Source organism: Argentina silus (assembly GCF_951799395.1).
Source record: "Argentina silus genome assembly, chromosome: Y".
In the NCBI taxonomy this organism is placed as follows: Eukaryota; Metazoa; Chordata; class Actinopteri; order Argentiniformes; family Argentinidae; genus Argentina; species Argentina silus.
The window spans coordinates 45,984,387-46,005,813 of record NC_139654.1 but is presented as its reverse complement, the minus strand read 5'-3'; the positions used below and the strand labels follow the sequence as shown (position 1 = coordinate 46,005,813).

General features: G+C 41.7%; 2 pseudogenes across 2 annotated transcripts in view; both read left to right on the top strand.

Moving 5' to 3' along the window:
* Positions 1 to 13,846, top strand: part of LOC310824155 (cytochrome P450 3A27-like) — a 413,808-nt pseudogene extending 399,962 nt beyond the window's left edge. The window contains exons 2-11 of the transcript in view: positions 6,328 to 6,427; positions 6,561 to 6,674; positions 7,143 to 7,231; positions 8,661 to 8,775; positions 9,200 to 9,259; positions 9,382 to 9,457; positions 9,616 to 9,776; positions 12,559 to 12,778; positions 12,982 to 13,144; positions 13,730 to 13,846. The product of the transcript in view is annotated as a cytochrome P450 3A27-like (transcript). The remainder of the gene's footprint in view (positions 1 to 6,327; positions 6,428 to 6,560; positions 6,675 to 7,142; positions 7,232 to 8,660; positions 8,776 to 9,199; positions 9,260 to 9,381; positions 9,458 to 9,615; positions 9,777 to 12,558; positions 12,779 to 12,981; positions 13,145 to 13,729) is intronic.
* Positions 13,846 to 21,427, top strand: part of LOC310824154 (cytochrome P450 3A27-like) — a 167,437-nt pseudogene continuing 159,855 nt past the window's right edge. Inside the window, exon 1 of the transcript in view lies at positions 13,846 to 13,867. The product of the transcript in view is annotated as a cytochrome P450 3A27-like (transcript). The remainder of the gene's footprint in view (positions 13,868 to 21,427) is intronic.

Sequence of the window (21,427 nt, the reverse complement as noted above, 5' to 3'; positions counted from 1 at the left end):
ACACGTTGGGACTCATTTTTTTTTTCTACAAGAATCGTTTGCCATGACGGGAATCGAACCCAGGCCGCCCTGCGTTACAAGGCAGATTCCTATCCGCTAGACCATTTGGGAAGACTTGATATGTAGACCCTAAGATATCTAAGTGTCATTTCGATGAGGTCTGTAGCAGAGGCCATAGAGCACACCAAACAAATAATCATGTGTTTAAATATCCTTGTCGTTTTGAAAAATTACCATTGTCACCTGAACAGGAATGCCATGCGGCCAACATTGAAGAAATGTGCTTCTCAAATCTGTCATTAACACTGTTTTCCACACGCTTTTTTCATTGCATTGCCATATAATCAATTGGTCATTGATGCGTCACGAATAACGACAATGCGTCGAAAATTAAAGAAATGTAAACATGAATTATGTTATTACTGTCTAAGCATCGCAAAGCTGTATGCGTAAAGGCGTCTGACGTCACAGTGGCTTGCCTGAAACAAAGGAATTAGAGAAACATGTGCTTACAGGGGCGTCGAACCGGCTTGTCCCCCTGATGGAGCAAAGTTGCTACAGTGACAAAGACAAGCTCCGCGCTCATGGGCAATTCATATGGGGCAACTGTGCTGCGAGTATCTAAGCAGTCGTCGTGCATGGATAAAATGCAATGTTTCAAACAGATCTGATGAATTCACCTACTTTGAAAAAGTGTGCGTTAAGGGAGTCCTTTTGACACAAAGCGAAAATCTACAGTCAAGCGTCAATCAGCAGACAGCCGTGTGTTCTTTTGTCATGAGCTTGTTGTCAAAACGGCAGAAAAAAATGGTCACAAACGAAATATTATTTCTACACTTAAAATGAACAAAGAAAAAATGAGCTAGCCTGATATAAGTCATGTTCATGACGATGCAAATGTAACGAGATTTCGAACTGTTCTGTTGCACACGTTGGGACTCATTTTATTTTTCTACAAGAATCATTTGCCATGACGGGAATCGAACCCGGGCCGCCCTGCATTAAAAGGCAGATTCCTATCCGCTAGACCATTTGGGAAGATTTCATATGTTGATCCTAAGATATCTAAGTGGCATTTCGATGAGGTCTGTAGCAGAGGCCATAGAGCACACCAAACAAATAATCATGTGTTTAAATATCCTTGTCGTTTTGAAAAATTACCATTGTCACCTGCACAGGAATGCCATGCGGCCAACATTGAAGAAATGTGCTTCTCAAATCTGTCATTATCACTGTTTTCCACACGCTTTTTTCATTGCATTGCCATATAATCAATTGTTCATTGATGCGTCACGAATAACGACAATGCGTCGAAAATTAAAGAAATGTAAACATGAATTATGTTATTACTGTCTAAGCATCGCAAAGCTGTATGCGTAAAGGCGTCTGACGTCACAGTGGCTTGCCTGAAACAAAGGAATTAGAGAAACATGTGCTTACAGGGGCGTCGAACCGGCTTGTACCCCTGATGGAGCAAAGTTGCTACAGTGACAAAGACAAGCTCCGCGCTCATGGGCAATTTATATGGGGCAACTGTGCTGCGAGTATCTAAGCAGTGGTCGTGCATGGATAAAATGCAATGTTTCAAACAGATCTGATGAATTCACCTACTTTGAAAAAGTGTGCGTTAAGGGAGTCCTTTTGACACAAAGCGAAAATCTACAGTCAAGCGTCAATCAGCAGACAGCCGTGTGTTCTTTAGTCATGAGCCTGTTGTCAAAACGGCAGAAAAAAATGGTCACTAACGAAATATTGTTTCTACACTTAAAATGAACAAAGAAAAAATGAGCTAGCCTGATATAAGTCATGTTCATGACGATGCAAATGTAACGAGATTTCGAACTGTTATGTTGCACACGTTGGGACTCATTTTTTTTTTCTACAAGAATCATTTGCCATGACGGGAATCGAACCCGGGCCGCCCTGCATTACAGAGCAGATTCCTATCCGCTAGACCATTTGGGAAGATTTCATATGTAGACCCTAAGATATCTAAGTGTCATTTCGATGAGGTCTGTAGCAGAGGCCAAAGAGCACACCAAACAAATAATCATGTGTTGAAATATCCTTGTCGTTTTGAAAAATTACCATTGTCACCTGCACAGGAATGCCATGCGGCCAACATTGAAGAAATGTGCTTCTCAAATCTGTCATTAACACTGTTTTCCACACGCTTTTTTCATTGCATTGCCATATAATCAATTGGTCATTGATGCGTCACGAATAACGACAATGCGTCGAAAATTAAAGAAATGTAAACATGAATTATGTTATTACTGTCTAAGCATCGCAAAGCTGTATGCGTAAAGGCGTCTGACATCACAGTGGCTTGCCTGAAACAAAGGAATTAGAGAAACATGTGCTTACAGGGGCGTCGAACCGGCTTCTCCCGCTGATGGAGCAAAGTTGCTTCAGTGACAAAGACAAGCTCCGCGCTCATGGGCAATTTATATGGGGCAACTGTGCTGCGAGTATCTAAGCAGTCGTCGTGCATGGATAAAATGCAATGTTTCAAACAGATCTGATGAATTCACCAACTTTGAAAAAGTGTGCGTTAAGGGAGTCCTTTTGACACAAAGCGAAAATCTACAGTCAAGCGTCAATCAGCAGACAGCCGTGTGTTCTTTAGTCATGAGCCTGTTGTCAAAACGGCAGAAAAAAATGGTCACAAACGAAATATTGTTTCTACACTTAAAATGAACAAAGAAAAAATGAGCTTGCCTGATATAAGTCATGTTCATGACGATGCAAATGTAACGAGATTTCGAACTGTTCTGTTGCACACGTTGGGACTCATTTTATTTTTCTACAAGAATGATTTGCCATGACGGGAATCGAACCCGGGCCGCCCTGCGTTACAAGGCAGATTCCTATCCGCTAGACCATTTGGGAAGATTTCATATGTAGACCCCAAGATATCTAAGTGTCATTTCGATGAGGTCTGTAGCAGAGGCCATAGAGCACACCAAACAAATAATCATGTGTTTAAATATCCTTGTCGTTTTGAAAAATTACCATTTTCACCTGCACAGGAATGCCATGCGGCCAACATTGAAGAAATGTGCTTCTCAAATCTGTCATTAACACTGTTTTCCACACGCTTTTTTCATTGCATTGCCATATAATCAATTGGTCATTGATGCGTCACGAATAACGACAATGCGTCGAAAATTAAAGAAATGTAAACATGAATTATGTTATTACTGTCTAAGCATCGCAAAGCTGTATGCGCAAAGGCGTCTGACGTCACAGTGGCTTGCCTGAAACAAAGGAATTAGAGAAACATGTGCTTACAGGGGCGTCGAACCGGCTTCTCCCGCTGATGGAGCAAAGTTGCTACAGTGACAAAGACAAGCTCCGCGCTCATGGGCAATTCATATGGGGCAACTGTGCTGCGAGTATCTAAGCAGTCGTCGTGCATGGATAAAATGCAATGTTTCAAACAGATCTGATGAATTCACCTACTTTGAAAAAGTGTGCGTTAAGGGAGTCCTTTTGACACAAAGCGAAAATCTACAGTCAAGCGTCAATCAGCAGACAGCCGTGTGTTCTTTAGTCATGAGCCTGTTGTCAAAACGGCAGAAAAAAATGGTCACAAACGAAATATTGTTTCTACACTTAAAATGAACAAAGAAAAAATGAGCTAGCCTGATATAAGTCATGTTCATGACGATGCAAATGTAACGAGATTTCGAACTGTTCTGTTGCACACGTTGGGACTCATTTTATTTTTCTACAAGAATTATTTGCCATGACGGGAATCGAACCCGGGCCGCCCTGCGTTACAAGGCAGATGCCTATCCGCTAGACCATTTGGGGAGACTTGATATGTACACCCTAAGATATCTAAGTGTCATTTCGATGAGGTCTGTAGCAGAGGCCATAGAGCACAGCAAACAAATAATCATGTGTTTAAATATCCTTGTCGTTTTGAAAAATTACCATTGTCACCTGCACAGGAATGCCATGCGGCCAACATTGAAGAAATGTGCTTCTCAAATCTGTCATTAACACTGTTTTCCACACGCTTTTTCATTGCATTGCCATATAATCAATTGGTCATTGATGCGTCACGAATAACGACAATGCGTCGAAAATTAAAGAAATGTAAACATGAATTATGTTATTACTGTCTAAGCATCGCAAAGCTGTATGCGTAAAGGCGTCTGACGTCACAGTGGCTTGCCTGAAACAAAGGAATTAGAGAAACATGTGCTTACAGGGGCGTCGAACAGGCTTGTCCCCCTGACGGAGCAAAGTTGCTACAGTGACAAAGACAAGCTCCGCGCTCATGGGCAATTTATATGGGGCAACTGTGCTGCGAGTATCTAAGCAGTCGTCGTGCATGGATAAAATGCAATGTTTCAAACAGATCTGATGAATTCACCTACTTTGAAAAAGTGTGCGTTAGGGAGTTCTTTTGACACAAAGCGAAAATCTACAGTCAAGCGTCAATCAGCAGACAGCCGTGTGTTCTTTAGTCATGAGCCTGTTGTCAAAACGGCAGAAAAAAATGGTCACAAACGAAATATTGTTTCTACACTTAAAATGAACAAAGAAAAAATGAGCTAGCCTGATATAAGTCATGTTCATGACGATGCAAATGTAACGAGATTTCGAACTGTTCTGTTGCACACGTTGGGACTCATTTTATTTTTCTACAAAAATCATTTGCCATGACGGGAATCGAACCCGGGCCACCCTGCGTTACAAGGCAGATGCCTATCCGTTAGACCATTTGGGAAGACTTGATATGTACACCCTAAGATATCTAAGTGTCATTTCGATGAGGTCTGTAGCAGAGGCCATAGAGCACAGTAAACAAATAATCATGTGTTTAAATATCCTTGTCGTTTTGAAAAATTACCATTGTCACCTGCACAGGAATGCCATGCGGCCAACATTGAAGAAATGTGCTTCTCAAATCTGTCATTAACACTGTTTTCCACACGCTTTTTTCATTGCATTGCCATATAATCAATTGGTCATTGATGCGTCACGAATAACGACAATGCGTCGAAAATTAAAGAAATGTAAACATGAATTATGTTATTACTGTCTAAGCATCGCAAAGCTGTATGCGTAAAGGCGTCTGACGTCACAGTGGCTTGCCTGAAACAAAGGAATTAGAGAAACATGTGCTTACAGGGGCGTCGAACCGGCTTGTCCCCCTGATGGAGCAAAGTTGCTACAGTGACAAAGACAAGCTCCTCGCTCATGGGCAATTGAAGGGCATGCTCATGGGCATGAAGAAGCACATTTCTTCAATGTTGGCCGCATGGCATTCCTGTGCAGGTGACAATGGTAATTTTTCAAAACGACAAGGATATTTAAACACGTGATTATTTGTTTGGTGTGCTCTATGGCCTCTGCTACAGACCTCATCGAAATGACACTTAGATATCTTAGGGTGCACATACCACGTCTTCCCAAATGGTCTAGCGGATAGGAATCTGCCTTGTTACGCAGGGTGGCCCGGGTTAGATTCCCGTCATGGTAAATGATTTTTGTAGAAAAATAAAATGAGTCCCAACGTGTGCAACAGAACAGTTCGAAATCTCGTTACATTTGCATCGTCATGAACATGACTTATATCAGGCTAGCTCATTTTTTCTTTGTTCATTTTAAGTGTAGAAACAATATTTCGTTTGTGACCATTTTTTTCTGCCGTTTTGACAAATTATGTGACCCATTACTTTCGCACGGTACTGTATAACCTTCTGTGGAAAAGGGTTCTACATGGAACCCAAAAGGTTTCTTCAAAGGGAGAGTGGAAGAAGAACCCTTTTTGGTTCTAGGTAGCACTTTTTTTCTCATAGTGCAGGATCTGTGATGGGTCTGTCTGTCTCTATCTACGGTATATTCGCTTGAATGCCACAGCCTATTTGAGTATTGTTGCTGTCCATGTGCATCCCTTCATGGCCACAACTGACCCATCTTCTAATGGCTACTTCCAGCATGATAATGCACCATGTCACAAAGCAAAAGTTGTCTTAAACTGGTTTCATGAACATGACAATGAGTTCAGTGTTCTTCAGTGGCCTTCCCAGGATCTGAATCCAATAGAACACCTTTGGGATGTGGTAGAACGGGAGATTCACATTTTGAAAGTGAACCTGAAACATCTGCAGGAATTGAGTGATGCAATCATGTCATCATGGACCAGAATCTCAAAGGAATGTTTCCAACATCTTGTGGAATCAATGCCACGAAGAATTGAGGCTGTTTTGAGAGCAAAGGGAGGCCCTACCCAGTATTAGTATAGTGTTCCTCATAAAGTGCTCTGTGAGTGTATATCTAACTCTCTTTGTTTTTGCTGGTCTGTAGGATCTATGATGGCCGTCAGCCCATCCTGTGTATCATGGACACAGCCATGATCAAAACCATCCTCATCAAGGAATGCTACTCCCTTTTCACTAACAGGAGGGTAATACGCTACATTGAAGTGGGTGTATGGGGAAAAAAACATAAGGGCTCCTTAAATAGATAATATCATTGTTATGATAGCATTATTAATATTAGGTTAATCTTGCAGTATATAATAATAATTATTTTTCTAGAATATCTATCTCAACGGGCCTCTGTATGACGCCGTGTTTATCGCTGAGGATGATGCATGGAGACGGATCCGCAGTGTCCTGTCTCCCTCCTTCACCAGTGGGCGGATCAAAGAGGTACAGTCCCATCTCTCCTCTCCTTCTTTCATTCATTCCTTTATACAACACAAATAAATGAATTTGTTTATGGAAGTGTGTGTGTGTGTGTGTGTGTGTGTGTGTGTGTGAGAGTGTGTGTGTGATTTGTACTATGTGTATAGTGTGTATTCATTGTTGTTTGTTGTTGTGTGAAGCAGCAACTTTAATGAATTAATCCAAGACAAATTTTCATCCAGGACAATAAAGTATATTTGATCTTATCTTCGATAAGTTCAGTGGTCAGATGACAGAGTATAGAATAATAGTTCATCTTTGGAGTCACTTATTCTTTGACTATATACATAATGTATCCTGTATGGATGTATATTCTCAGGCTATATAAACATTACAATAATTCCTGTTTCAAACATGATATTAATATATGTTTTGCACATATTAATCCACGTATCAATCATGATATTTTTCCATGTATCCTTCCCAACTCAGATGCTCAGGATCATGAAGCAGCACTCTGGTAACTTGGTCAGCAATCTGAAGAAGACGGCTGATAACGATGAGCCCATTGAACTAAAGGAGTGAGTAAAGAGGGAGTAAAGGAGCCCCCTCCTTTACTCCCTCTTCACCTACGACTGCACACCTGTACATGGCTCAAACACCATTGTTAAGTTTGCAGACGACACAACGGTGATCGGTCTCATCAGCAACAACGATGAGTCGGCCTACAGGGAGGAGGCCCAGCACCTAACAGTGTGGTGCAACGACAATAACCTGGCTCTCAACACCAAGAAGACCAAAGAACTCATTGTGGACTTCAGGAAGTCTAAAGCTGGCGCACACACCCCCATCCTCATCAACGAGACTGAGGTGGAGCGAGTCACCAGCTTCAAGTTTCTGGGTGTCCACATCTCTGAGGACCTCTCCTGGACCCTCAACACCTCCACCCTGATAAAGAAGGCTCACCAGCGTCTCTTCTTCCTGAGGAGACAAAAGAAGGTCCATCTGTCTCCTCAGATCCTGGTGAATTTCTACCGCTGCACCATCGAGAGTATCCTTACCAACTGTGTCACAGTATGGTATGGCAACTGCTCGGCATCGGACCGGAAAGCACTGCAGAGGGTGGTGAAAACTGCCCAACGCATCACCGGTTCCTCACTCCCCTCCATCGAGGCTGTCCAGGGCAAACGATGCTTGCGTAAGGCACGCAGCATCGTCAAGGACATTTCTCACCCCAACCATAGACTTTTCACCCCACTCCCCTCCGGGAGGCGCTACAGGTCTCTCCGCACCCGAACCAGTAGGTTCAGAGGCAGCTTCTTCCCTGCGGCTGTCACCCTACTGAACTTGAACACTGCACCGACCTGACAACCTACTACCCCTGCAACCCCCACCCCCCCCCCGGACAATTGCACTATTGCACTATTACTCCACTCCCCTCCCCTGCTCTTACTCATACCACTGCTTCTGTACATACCTGTCCATACTGTTCATACTGCACATAATGCACATATCCTTATATTTTCTTTAATACTACTGCACATACTGTACATACCTGTTTATACTGTTTATACGGCATTCCATATTTATATTTATTCTGCTATCTACCTCATGCTACTGTTAATACATATATACTGCTAGACTGCACTACCCATACAGCTCATATGCTGCTACACTGTTCATACTGTAACTATTTATTCTGCTATAATGCTACTGTTACTCATATATACTGTACTATACTGCACTGCTATATTATACTGCACTACTACTGATCATATATTGCACTACCTGTAAATACTGTTCATTGCACTTTCTGCTATTTTGCACTTCTGGTTAGACGCAAACTGCATTTCGTTGTCTCTGTACTTGTACTCTGCACAATGACAATAAAGTTGAATCTAATCTAATTTATCTCCGAGACGATAAGGTGAATTTGTAATTTCAGTGAACTCCACCTTTAATTTTGTGGTTGTGGTTCTGGTGGTCAGAGATTGTGTGGTTGTGTTTCAGGTTCTTTGGACCATACAGTATGGATGTGGTCGTCAGTACTTCATTCAGTGTCGACATAGACTCCCTCCACAACCCCTCCGACCCCTTTGTGACCAACATCAAGAAAATGCTCAAGTTTGACATCTTCAGCCCACTGTTCCTCACAGTTGGTACAACTGCCCCCATATAGCTTTCAGTCATTTTGTGCTTAATAAATGAAGCTATTGATTTCATTGATTAGACTGACATAAAACACAGCTGCCAATGGTTTGCGCTCTACTCATTTGACAAACACATGGGCCCTGTCAAGAACCAACCTCTAGTTCCTAAATGCTGGACACTTGGAGATCTGAGTGGATTGGATACAGAAGTGTCTAGGGATAGAGCCTAGGAGTTGTTTCTGGACAGGGCTGTGCATTGAATAGGATTGGAGTCACGTATCATGGTATTTCCTGTTCCTGTTTGTAACCGTGGCATTTCCTGTCCGTCCAGCATTCTTCCCCTTCATGGGTCCTGTTATGGCAAACATGGAGGTATCCCTATTCCCTGCCTCGGTCACAGATTTCTTCTACGCTGTCTTTCAGAAGATCAAGTCCAATCGCGTGGCTAGCACCAGGAAGGTATGTAAATATAACTGATCAAATATACGATCTTCAGCCAGTATTGTGTAATACAATTGTAGAGATTTGGTAGCATCTGGTAGTTCTCATGTGATTTTGATCTGACGTAAGCCTGCTTCCAGAGTCGGGTAGATTTCCTGCAGCTGATGATAGACTCGCAGAAAGACAGCAACTCAAAGGGAGAGGAGCAGAGTAAAGGTGCCTGCCTTAAACACACACACACACACACACACACACACACACACACACACACATACAGTACCTGCCTCAAACACCTATACCTACAAACACACCGTGGAAATACTCTACTTCGTCCCTTTCTCACACCTACCACCCCATTTCTCCCATCATCATAGGATTGAGTGACCATGAGATCTTGTCCCAGGCAATGATGTTCATCTTTGCTGGCTATGAGACCACCAGTAGCTCTCTGTCCTTCCTGGCCTACAATCTGGCAACCAACCCTCACATCATGACCAAGCTGCAGGAGGAGATAGACACTGTGTTTCCCAACAAGGTAACCCCTCTGCAGACTCCTATATAGTACTATTCATGTGGAACAGGAAATATGATAGTGACAGTGTTTTAGAGGGTACTGATGAGTGTGTAACCCCTGTGCACTGCAGACTCCTACAGTATCTATTACTATTGCTTTGGAACAGATGGTTAGATAGGTGACAGTATTTTGCAGTGTGCTAATGTGTCCGTAGCATCCCTGTGCAGACTTCTGCCCAGTATTATTCATTTGAAACAGGAAGTAGATAGGTGCTGTTGGAATCTTCAGAATAGTTAAAAGGCCAGTACCTGAGGACCTGAGGGATCTACAGGGTATATACCTTAAAAGCATGTCTGAAATGCAGTGGTGTGCATGACCATAGAGTGATTTCTAAACTAATACAATTATCTTAAAATAAATTATAAAACTAACAGGTAATCAGTGCAGAGACTTGTGTGATATGTGCTCTCCATCTGACTCGTGCTGCTGCATTTTGTATCATTTGCCAAGAGCTTTCTTTGGTCGACCAGACAGGAGAGTGTTACAGCAATCAAGGCTGCTAGTAATACAATCATGCATTCGTCTCTCAGTGTCTGCCTGGGAGAGGAAAGGTTGCACCTTTACAGCTGTGTTCTGTAAAGGTCCATGTAATATTCAAGCTTTCTAAAAGCTTCCTAACGGTTGTAATGACTATCTTTAATCGGTAGCGATCAGGGAACAAGATCCCTTATAATAAATCCCTTATGAATAAATATTTCATTTACGAACGCTGTTTTGGTTCGGAAAACACGCTTTTTAAAATGCAGTGTCCTACCTGACACTCGGTTTGCATATAAACATGTTGTGAGTGCCAGGGGTGTTCTAGGGGAGTAGACTGACTTTTCTCTGGTGGCTGCCTCTCCCAATCGTGTGCGCATGCAGAAACACAACAGCTAATGTCCAACAGTCCAAGTTCATTTCGGGGGGATATATTATTATTAGGGAGGATGTTGTTGTTTGGACAACTTCAGACAGAATTTCTCCACGATGGCAGATTTCCGGCAAACTTACTTACTCTTCTTTAAGTGATACAAATATGTTTTAGTCACATTCTTGATATGGGTTTCAAAATTAAGATCTGAGTCAATGGTAACACCTTGTTTTTTTGCCTGGTGCTTAGTGTTACTGTAAGTAGTGTCTTTAAGTGTGCAGACAGTTTGACCAGGACAAGGACAAAGAGCATTTTGGCATCAGCATTAATTAATTAATTCTAAGGTCATTAAGAACCTAGTTAATAACTTAACAACATAGTGCTATCTCAGTGCTATGATTGGCACAAAAGCCAGATTGGAACATGTCAAAGGTACAGTTGGGAAGAAGGAGATTATTTAACAGTTTGAACACCTTTTTTTCAAGAATTATAATTTTTTTGCTTAAAAAGGGAAGGTTGGAGATTGGCCTAAAATCGCTAAGGACTGAAGAGTCTAAGTTACTTTTCTTCAGGAGGGGTTTCACCATGGTAGTTTTAGGTGCAGATGAACAGACCCCCACTTTGCTGAGCATTTCTGTATGACCACTGCAAAAGAGTTCATAGTGCTTCCATGTGGTGGAAGGTGGGGTAACAAGTCATCAAACACATCTTCAGGTCTTGCCTGAGTGATCCTCCTCACCTAATATTGGTTCTCTTATCTCAGAAGTATGTTGCAAATTCCTCACATTTGTAGGTGGAGAGCAGATCACCAGGTGTCTTGTGGGCGGGATTTATAAGGCTGTCAATCGTTGAAAAGAGCACTGTTTGAGTTGTTATGATTCATTATCAATTTTGAGAAATGATCCCGTCTTGGCGTTTTTTTATTGCCTTATTAAAAGCAGAAAGATGCTCTCGAAGAATATCAAGGTGGACCTGCAGTTTTTGTCAGCTCAGACTTTCTGCAAATTCTTTTAAATTTGGCCACAGCCTTTTTCAGTTTGACTGGTGCTACAGAGTCGATAGTTGCCCTTAGTTTGGTGTTGAAGCTGGTTACTAAATCATTATCACAAGAGGAAGCTGTTGATGGTGTACTATTCATATTCATATTCATCATGAAATTCTCATCTGCTCAGCGACATGGCTAGATAAATAATAGAGTGAAAATATATTTTTTCCCCACTTCTAATAGACTGACATGCATTCATGTTTAGCCAGGTTTCAGATAAAAACATTACAGTGCAGCTTTCGCTCTGAGATAAGATCAATAAAGGTTTTGCCAGATAGGGACCTAATATTCAAAAGCACCATGGTAATGTTCTCTGGGCTGTTTGGTGCTGCCCGGCCACAGTTAATGGAATGGATACCAAGTTATTCACATTTGAACCACCTGACAGTTTTCTTGTAGTCTGTCGACTGTGATAGGAAATAATAGACTATAGCACATTCAGTATTCCAAGCAGTCAATCCACTAAAAGCAGCCCAGTTTAGTGGCATTTTGACTTCTGATTGATCCTTGTGTACATCTATCATTTACATTGTTCAGTGGAATCTAAATGTATTTTCTTCTAACTATCAAGATAACATTATTTTGCGATTTTTTTGTTTATTCATGTACAACAAAAAAGCAAGTCACTATTACACACGTACATTGAAAGTAATGGCGTTCTGTATGCGGGTGTCATGAAATTAGGCTATGCAGATTAGAATAAGTACAGTACTGTGTTCATTTCCCAAAAAAAGAACACAAAAAACTAACAGCTCTTCAGATTTGCGACGAAAAATAGTTAGTTCTGGGCTTCGGCTACGTGAACGACCAATCACTAGTGCTCATGTGAGTGTAATATCCCTGTGCAGGCTCCTATCCAGTACGAGGCTCTGATGCAGATGGACTATCTAGACAGCGTGATCAACGAGTCTCTCAGGTTGTACCCCATCGACTTGAAAGAGTCGCCAAGAAATCTGTTGAGATCAGCGGCATCACCATCCCCAAGGGTATGGTTGTCATGATACCCATCTGGACCTTGCACCGTGACCCCGATGTGTGGGAAGACCCAGAGGAGTTCAAACCAGAGAGGTAATGGGCCACATCTTAACCACAACCACAATATCAATCACAACAGCAACGATAAGAGCAGTGTTCCACAAACAACCATAAAACAAACCTAAATGCGACGACCAAACACAAACAGGTTTCTTCAACCATGTATAACCATCATATTACTGTGATTTAATTGATATGTTCTTTAACCCCTCCTCCTCTGAACTCTCCGTGTGTAGGTTCAGTAAGGAGAACAAGGAGAGCATCGACCCATACACCTACATGCTGTTCGGGTTGGGCCCACGGAACTGTATCGGGATGCGATTCGCTCTGGTATTGATGAAACTGGCGATGGTGGAGATTCTACAGAGGTTCAACTTCACCGTCTGCAAAGAGACAGATGTGAGACAAAATAATGATACAATGATTGTAAATATAATTTTGTACCTATGACTTTGTTGCGTTTCTATATGTAGCAGAGGTGATTTTGGAATCACACTCGCGTGATGAGGTAGCCCTGCCTGAGACATGTAAACTGAAGTGTCGCCCTCAGACCTTGAGGATGTCCTCTTGGCTTAATAGTAGCGTTTGTGTCTTCCACATGGGAGACCCGGGTTTGAACCCCCATACTACAATTCTGTACTTGCGTACTGCATGAGTATGTACTCCCCATTTAATTTCCCAGATTGCATTTTTCAGTACTAGGCGCCAATCATCCTCAGTATAGGCTACCTACTAAATGATGGAAGTGTGAGATTTAAAAAAAAGCTATTTGTATTTCTGCAAAACTCCCTCGAGACTTCATAGGGCCATTTTAATGTATGTCGACCCAGGAGAGGTTGTCCAGGAGTTTGAGTTTATTTGAATTTATAGTGCAATGCTACCCGAACGTAACAGTGACACTGTATTAGGTAACATTCATAGTGTAACGCTGACATCTGTTTTACTCGTTCCTTCATACTTTAACTGTGTGTCAACTCTCACCAGATCCCCATTGAGATGGACCTACAGAACACTCTGATGCCCATACGGCCCATCAAACTCAAGCTGCTGTCCCGCTGCCAGGAGTCCAACGACAACCAGCTCAAAGCAGACAGCCAGTGATGAGGACCTGCCCTGCTGCAGGTCTCTCAGTTATTATGTTACACATAGATCTAGGATCAGCCCCAACACTGGCTACTTTCAAAAATGGGCTTAAAAAAAAAAAAGGGCTTCGCTTTTGCCTTAAATTGAAACTAAATTGGCGCTAATAATTGCACTGTGACCCTAAAATGCACTGTGACTTTTATTCTTTTTTTATGTCTTTTATGCGTTTTTATTCTAATTTTTTTTTCATGCTCTTTCCTTTTTATCTATTTTACGTAAAGCACTTTGAATTGCCTCTGTGTATGAAATGTGCTATATAAATAAACTTGCCTTGCCTTGCCTTGCCTCGCCTCGCCTCTGGGCTCTGCTGCTACTGTATGCTGCTCTCTTTGTATCTGTCTATTAGTGGAGGTCCAGGACTAGTTGTACAGAGACAGTTGTCTGTCGTCTGCAGTGCAGGGATTTGCATGTGACTTGTGTATGTTTTGTACTTGTCTGGTAGTGGGTCTCTATCATCACGCTAAAAACGTGTGTATAATCACAAACTAAATCATAACATGAGAATGAACAACATGCCATCAAAACATGACAATAAATAGGTGTTAGATTAGATTCAACTTTATTGTCATTGTGCAGAGTACAAGTAGATTCAAGATGGTTTTATTGTCATATGCACAACAATTACAGAGCAATCGCTGGCAATGAAATTCTTAAGTCTTGGGCTCCTCCAACAGTGCAATAAGAAGTGTAAATAATAAAAATAAAAGAAACAACAACAATAACAATAATTACCTAAATACAAAACTAAATAAATGTAAATGTAAATGTAAAATGTAAAAAGTGAAATGTAAACAGACGTTTTTATCCAGATGTCGACTGGTATAAAGTGGCATTTTATAAAGTGGCATGTTATAAAGTGGCATAGTTAAAGTGTCATTGTGGTGAGCTAAGTAGCTCAGGAGTTCAACAGTCTTATTGCCTGTGGGATGAAGTACAGAGACAACGAAATGCAGTTAGCGTCTAACCAGAAGTGCAAAAAAGCAGAAAAGTGCAATGTGAACAATATATACAGGTAGAGCAGTATAAGCAATATATGAGCAGTATAAGTAGTGCAGTATAAGCAGTATATGAGCAGTATAAGTAGTGCAGTATAAGCAATATATGTATTAACAGTAACATTATAAGCAGAATAAATATAGAATGCAGTATGAACAGTATAAGCAGTATATGAGCTGTATAAGTAGTGCAGTTACCAATGGGTATCGTAGTGCAGCAGTAGTCAAAATGTACCTGCATTTTGTCGGTTGAAGTGCCATCTCATCTGTCATAAGATTTGACTTGTAAAACTGAAAAGTAGGATACAACTAATAGCCTAAATGTATAAACACAGACCACAACCAAAAAACAACATGGGAAAATCGTTTACGCATCCTCTGCAGCAGGAACAGTGCAGAGAAAAAGTATGTACAGTAAACCCCATAACTGAATACACTTCATACGCTTCAGCGCGACACAGAACGCCTATACTGCAACAAAGTAAAAAGATGAGACAGACACGTGTCTTCAATAACTTGCATGTTTAATCAAAATACAAGCATTCGGCACATCGTTAACTTGTAGGAAAGTTTAATCAGGTTTTATCAATTGTATTATTTTAAATGTGAAATAAATAGCATCAGTGCAGAGGCTATAACACACTACAAAAGTCACATTAAATCACGGAAAGTAGGCTAGGCTAATTAACGGAACTATATGAATATACAGCCGGAGCCCAGTCCAGGGTTCTGAAAGCGACAAGTAACAAGTGTGCCCATCAACTGTCTAGATATTAGGCCTATACGTAACATTTAGTCCTCCACTTTATATCACAGGTAGTATAACGTTTAAAATGACTACAAAACAAAAGCAATATAGTCTACAGTGAACGGCGCATTGTCCATTTGTCATACATGTCCAAACAGACCTGCTCACTTGAATAGGAAAGTAGCGCGGCGGTTCGTTGCTTCAGCAAACCTCTCGATGACTTTACTGTTGAAATCCATCTGTCCCTGGATCAATGCATTTTCAATGGAAATCATGTCAAGGCCGTTCAGTCGCTGGTGTCTGTTCTGTTCTGACAGATGTATAATGTCTTTGAATCCAGCCGATGCCCAAATAGTCTCCACCAAAAATCATACATGGGAAACAGAACAGCGCATGTTTCGAGGTGGTAGCGGTTAGCCATCTCTTTTTGTCAAACCATTCCTGTTGGCCCTAAACGTTTTATCTCCAACTTCTCTTCCAAAGGCAATGTACTAAACCGCATGGTCAACAAATAATCTACACGATTCAATGTGAAAACTTTAGCTAGCTAGCATTAGCGATAGACGTACAGTAGATGAACTGAATTGCTTTGTGATTATTTCCTGTCATGTCAGACCACGTTAACGACATTAGCGTTTAATAGTTTTTCGCCACCTGTTGCTAGGCAGAATTCATACCCAATATAATTTGCGTGAGGTTTTCCCTGCTTACGCCAAACACGCTCACGTTGTTCCCCTCGCAACGATGGGGCAAGAGTGCTCCGCTGCCCCACAGCAGAAAGACGGGACAGGGAGCGCAGTCCGCACACACTAGTAATTACTAGTAATTAGTAATTACTCCAAAAACAGCACTATACGAATTATGAGTCAAGTTTATTATATTTATACACACCAATTTCACCATTTAATCTATTTTGTATTAAATATAAAAGACTTATTATTATTACTAATAAAAAATAGGACTAATAATTGTTTCGTATTTGTAATGTACTTTATGAGACTTTATGTTTGTAATGTACTTTATATAGAAAAAAACCCTGTATATCCCCAAATTTGATTCTATGCAATATGTTTTTTCAAATGTTGTATTTGACTTGTAGGCTACTTTTGTGTCAGCCGTATATTGTGGGTAAAATGCACTATAAATTCAAATGAACTTAAACTTAAATGTGTATTGCAGTGGAATCCTAACTCGAGATCCGCGTGTAAATCGAATCAATTTCCCATTGACATGAATGCAAGATTTACGCGCGCGGATTTGGAGTTAGGATTCCACCCAAAATGCGTTGCTATTGGTATCATTATGACGTTGATATGTACACAGAATTGAGAATGTTCTGCAATAATACACAAAGTTCTTGAACTTTTAGTTTAGTGGCATAACGAACTAAGACGCAACCTGAACCTGTGCAATCAGTATTACCAGAGTGAGATATAAAGAGATTATAACCGGAAGATTCGGCGCTTATACACAGCCTACTGACTGAGGTAGGCTAATGTAGGCCAGAGATGTAGTATAGTTGACATATAGTATAGTTTTATAACACTTGTATTTGTAAATACTTGAGACGGCATAGGCCGACTACCTTTACAGCATTTGGACAAGGGACGCGTAAAAATGTCACTGAGAGATATCTGTCACTAGGAGATGATATTCCCATTAAGTCGAATTCAGCGTTGGCTATTTCTATATGGCTAAAAACTCACATCTTTAGAAAGGCCTTCCTTTAGGTCCTGTCCTCTTGTTGTTGTTAGTGTTTTGTTTGTGTTTTTGTTTGTGTGTCTATTGCACTCAACTGCACAGGCTTTGAAATTGTCGGCTACAAATGAAAAACACATTCCAAATAAAATATATTTTTTATTATTATTATGAGAGACCTAAATGCATGAATTGAATTAGGGCTTTTTTAATTTTGCCGAGGTCTTCTGCTTATTAGCCTATAGGCTCCTACCTGTACCAGGCCGATTCCAGTTAATAAAATGTGCCCATTATATGGCCACTGATATTTGACCTGTTGGCCACAATTGTAGGCTATATTTCAAGGCGTGTCAACAAACATAGCCAGCCAACCCACACTGGAAGCTTTTGCTGACTCTAACATAGGCCTCTGACAGGACCAAGTCACTTCGAACCATTGCATCGAACGCTGATAAGAGTTGTTAGGCAGTGAATTACCATGATAGTCATTCCAAACCCATTATGACGCCAGCCGAACGCACATTATAGATAATAACATTTCTTTGCTGCCAATCGGTGTACTGGTATTTGTTGACTGATTCAGAAGGGCAAACTCAAAGATTGTTATACCATTCTCATTTGGGGAATCTTTCTGACATTCCTGTTGCATTATAGTATGGGTGTGTGGAGATTATTTCAATCATTTTTGTTTGTGTTCTATCTACTGAAGGTGCATAAAAACAATGGAGGTGAAAATATATATGAGTATTGAGGATATCAGGAAGGAGCATGAGAGGATTAAGACAGAGAAGGCAGAGTTTGAGAAAAAGATAGAGGAATATGAGAAACAAAAGAGAAGGGACCAAAAAGTTAGGCAGAGGGAGGAGGAGATCCTGGCCAGAAAGGCAGAAAGACTGCAGGAGGACAGGAATGAGTTCAATAGGGAGAGGGAGGAGATGGACAGTGGGATCAAGATCCTCATGATGGAGATTGAGAAAGAGAAGGAGTCCTCAAAGGAGATACTTAGAAAGGCTGAGAAGGCAGAGGCAGAGTTAAATATGATGAGGAAGGAGAGCGTGAAAATCCAAAGAGACGGACAGAAGGTGGAGCAAGAAATGCTCAGGATGTGGAAGGAGAAGGAGACATTTCTCAAGGCCAAGAAACAGATGGAGAAAGAGATGGAGAAAAATATGGTGGCAGTCAAGAGGAGAGAGACCCTGGTGATGGAGGCCGAAGAAAGACTTAAACTGAGCAAGGAAAAAGAGAAGGAAGAGCAGGAGAAGGAGACCTCAAAGGAGATGCTTAGAAAGACAGAGAAGGTCGGAGCAGAGTTGCAAATGATAAAGAAGGAGTGGATGAAAATCAAAAGAGACGGGCAGAAGGTGGAGCAAGAAATGCTTGGGATGTGGAAGGAGAAGGAGACATTTCTCAAGGCCAAGAAACAGATGGAAAAAGAAATGGAGGCAGTCAAGAGGAGAGAGGCCCTGGTGATGGAGGCCGAAGAAAGACTTAAACTGAGCCAGGAAAAGGAGAAGCTAGAGCAGGAAAAGGAGACCTCAATGGAGATGCTTAGAAAGACAGAGAAGGTCGGAGCAGAGTTGCAAATAATAAAGAAGGAGTGGATGAAAATCAAAAGAGACGGGCAGGATGTGGAGCGAGAAATGCTCAAGATGTGGAAGGAGAAGGAGACATTTAAAAAGGATAAGAAACAGATGGAAAAAGAGATAGAGGCCATCAAGAGGAGAGAGGCCCTGGTGATGGTGGCTGAAGAAAGAGCGAAACAGAGTCTGGAAAAAGAGAAGCTAGAACAGGAGAGGGAGACATTGAAGAAGGTGAGCATGGTGACGATTAGAGAGATGGTAGAGAACCTATAGACTAAGTAGATGAAGGTGATTGTTGCTAGTTTTACTATAGCATTTAGTCCATGACCTTCAACTCTCAGTTGAATTTGTCCAATTCTTGTCTCACCTTGCACTCCCCTCTGATGTTACTTTTTTAATTTCAGATGAACGATGGCTCCCCAACCCTCATGTTCTCGTTGAGAGCGACTCCTCTGATGGCTCAGCTGGTACACAATCAGGCAAACCAGGGGACGAGCCTTTCTGTCAAAAGCCTTGTTGATGTGGCCCTGGCTGAGAGCGTGTGGGGGTGCAGAGATAAGACAGGGGACTGCACATGCCGACACCGTTAGCCTGGAAACCTCAACACAATTGGCCGCTATTTAGTGCTATGTGTGCTTCCCTTTCCCTTCACTCAAATGTTGTGGATGACATGTACATAAAGCTATACACTGGTGCAGGTGTGATGTTATGAGAGCTTTAGCATTTAGCATTTCCTGTTTCCAGGCGTTCTATTCACTTCTAATAGGACAAATGAAGGTACACTTGCCTCATAAGGCTCATTCTTGTTTCATTTGTCCTATTAGCTCCTACTGACCTCACTTTACACAGACACAGAGGAGGAGAGACTCAGACTCATTAGAAGTTTATTACTGGATCAGTTTACAAAACAAAACAAAACTGCATGGAGCGTACAGTACAGCAGAGCTTGGAGTACCAGACATGAACACACACCTCACATGCACACACACATCGGAGCTGTCACAGTGGTATACCTTGGATCACACACAGACACACACACACACACACACACACACACACACACACACACACACACACACACACACACACACACTCACTCTCTCTCAGGGCTGCATGCGGATAGCTCCATCCAGTTTGTTGACCTCTCCATTGATCATGGGGTTCTCGACCAGTGATGTCACCAGGTGGGCAAACTCTGCAGGGTCTCCCAGGCGCGAGGGGAAGAGCACTTGGCGGGCCAGGAATGAACGCACCTTCTCAGGTTAACCCGCCAGGAGAGGAGTGGAGAACAGACCTAAGGAGAGGGAGAGAGAGGTTGTCTGATATGGAGAGGAAGGGGGGGGGGGGGAGGAGTGTGTGAAAGAGTGCGTATGTATGTGTGTGTGTTTACTGACTGGGTGCGATGGTGACCACACGGATGTCCATGGGTGCCAGGTCTCGGGCGATGGGTAGAGTCATCCCAACAATACCCCCCTTAGAGGCTGAATACGCAGCCTGACCCACCTACATAGAGAGAGAGTGAGAGTGAAGGAAGGGGCTGTTGAGACAGTGTTTGTGTGTGTGTGTGTGTGTGTGTGTGTGTGTGTGTGTATGTGTGTGTGTGTGTGTGTGTGTGTGTGTGTGTGTGTGTGTGTGTGTGTGTGTGTGTGTGTGCGTACGTGCATGGTGCAATGGAGGTCTTGGCGATCTGTTGGTTTTTGTGTGTGATTGGCTGACGGTACTGCAGCATGTTGACCTCTTCCTCACTGCAGGGTCTACTTCAGTTGGAGCAGTCAGAGAGCACAGCCTGGGCCCCTGCAACCAAACATACACCCTGAAATATGGTTTGGACAAAGGATCCCAATGTCAAGATAATATTGCTGTAGGGAGGCTCGTCTATGACACAATACCATGTGGAAATGTCAATGATTTTCTAAAGATGAGTGGATAGTGGATAGTGGATAGTGGATAGTGGATAGTGCCTGGTGAGGTCGCAGACTTCAGGCAGATTGTTGACCTAATACGAAACATTAGTATTTTATTTGGACATTATATGATACTTTTGAAGCCCTGAAATAGTGGGAGTATGTTTACAAATGTTTTTTTAAAAACCCATTGAATTAAAGTTGAGAATCTCTACTTTGACCCCATAATAATTGTTTGATTTCAAATCCAAGTGTAGAGCTAAAAGAACAGAAAATGCTTCCTCTTTCCAATACTTATGAAGAGCACTGTATTCATGTTAATCAGTTGCTTCATTACTGTAATATGTGATGTGTTTTGAACTAGTATTTTGAAATACTGTTTTTAGGAGCCAATGATATAAAACAAGTGCATACATGTAAAGAACATAACACATTTTTAGAGGAGTTCAAATATGTAAAATTCAGTATTACTCGAAAGAAAATATTTGCCCAAAAATATTTGCCCCATAGTCCTTCTTGAATCAATGGGTCTGCAAACTATTAAAACCCGATAGGGATCAAACAGGCAGCAACTATTAGCAGGATGTTAAGATAAAGGCCGACAATAACATCAC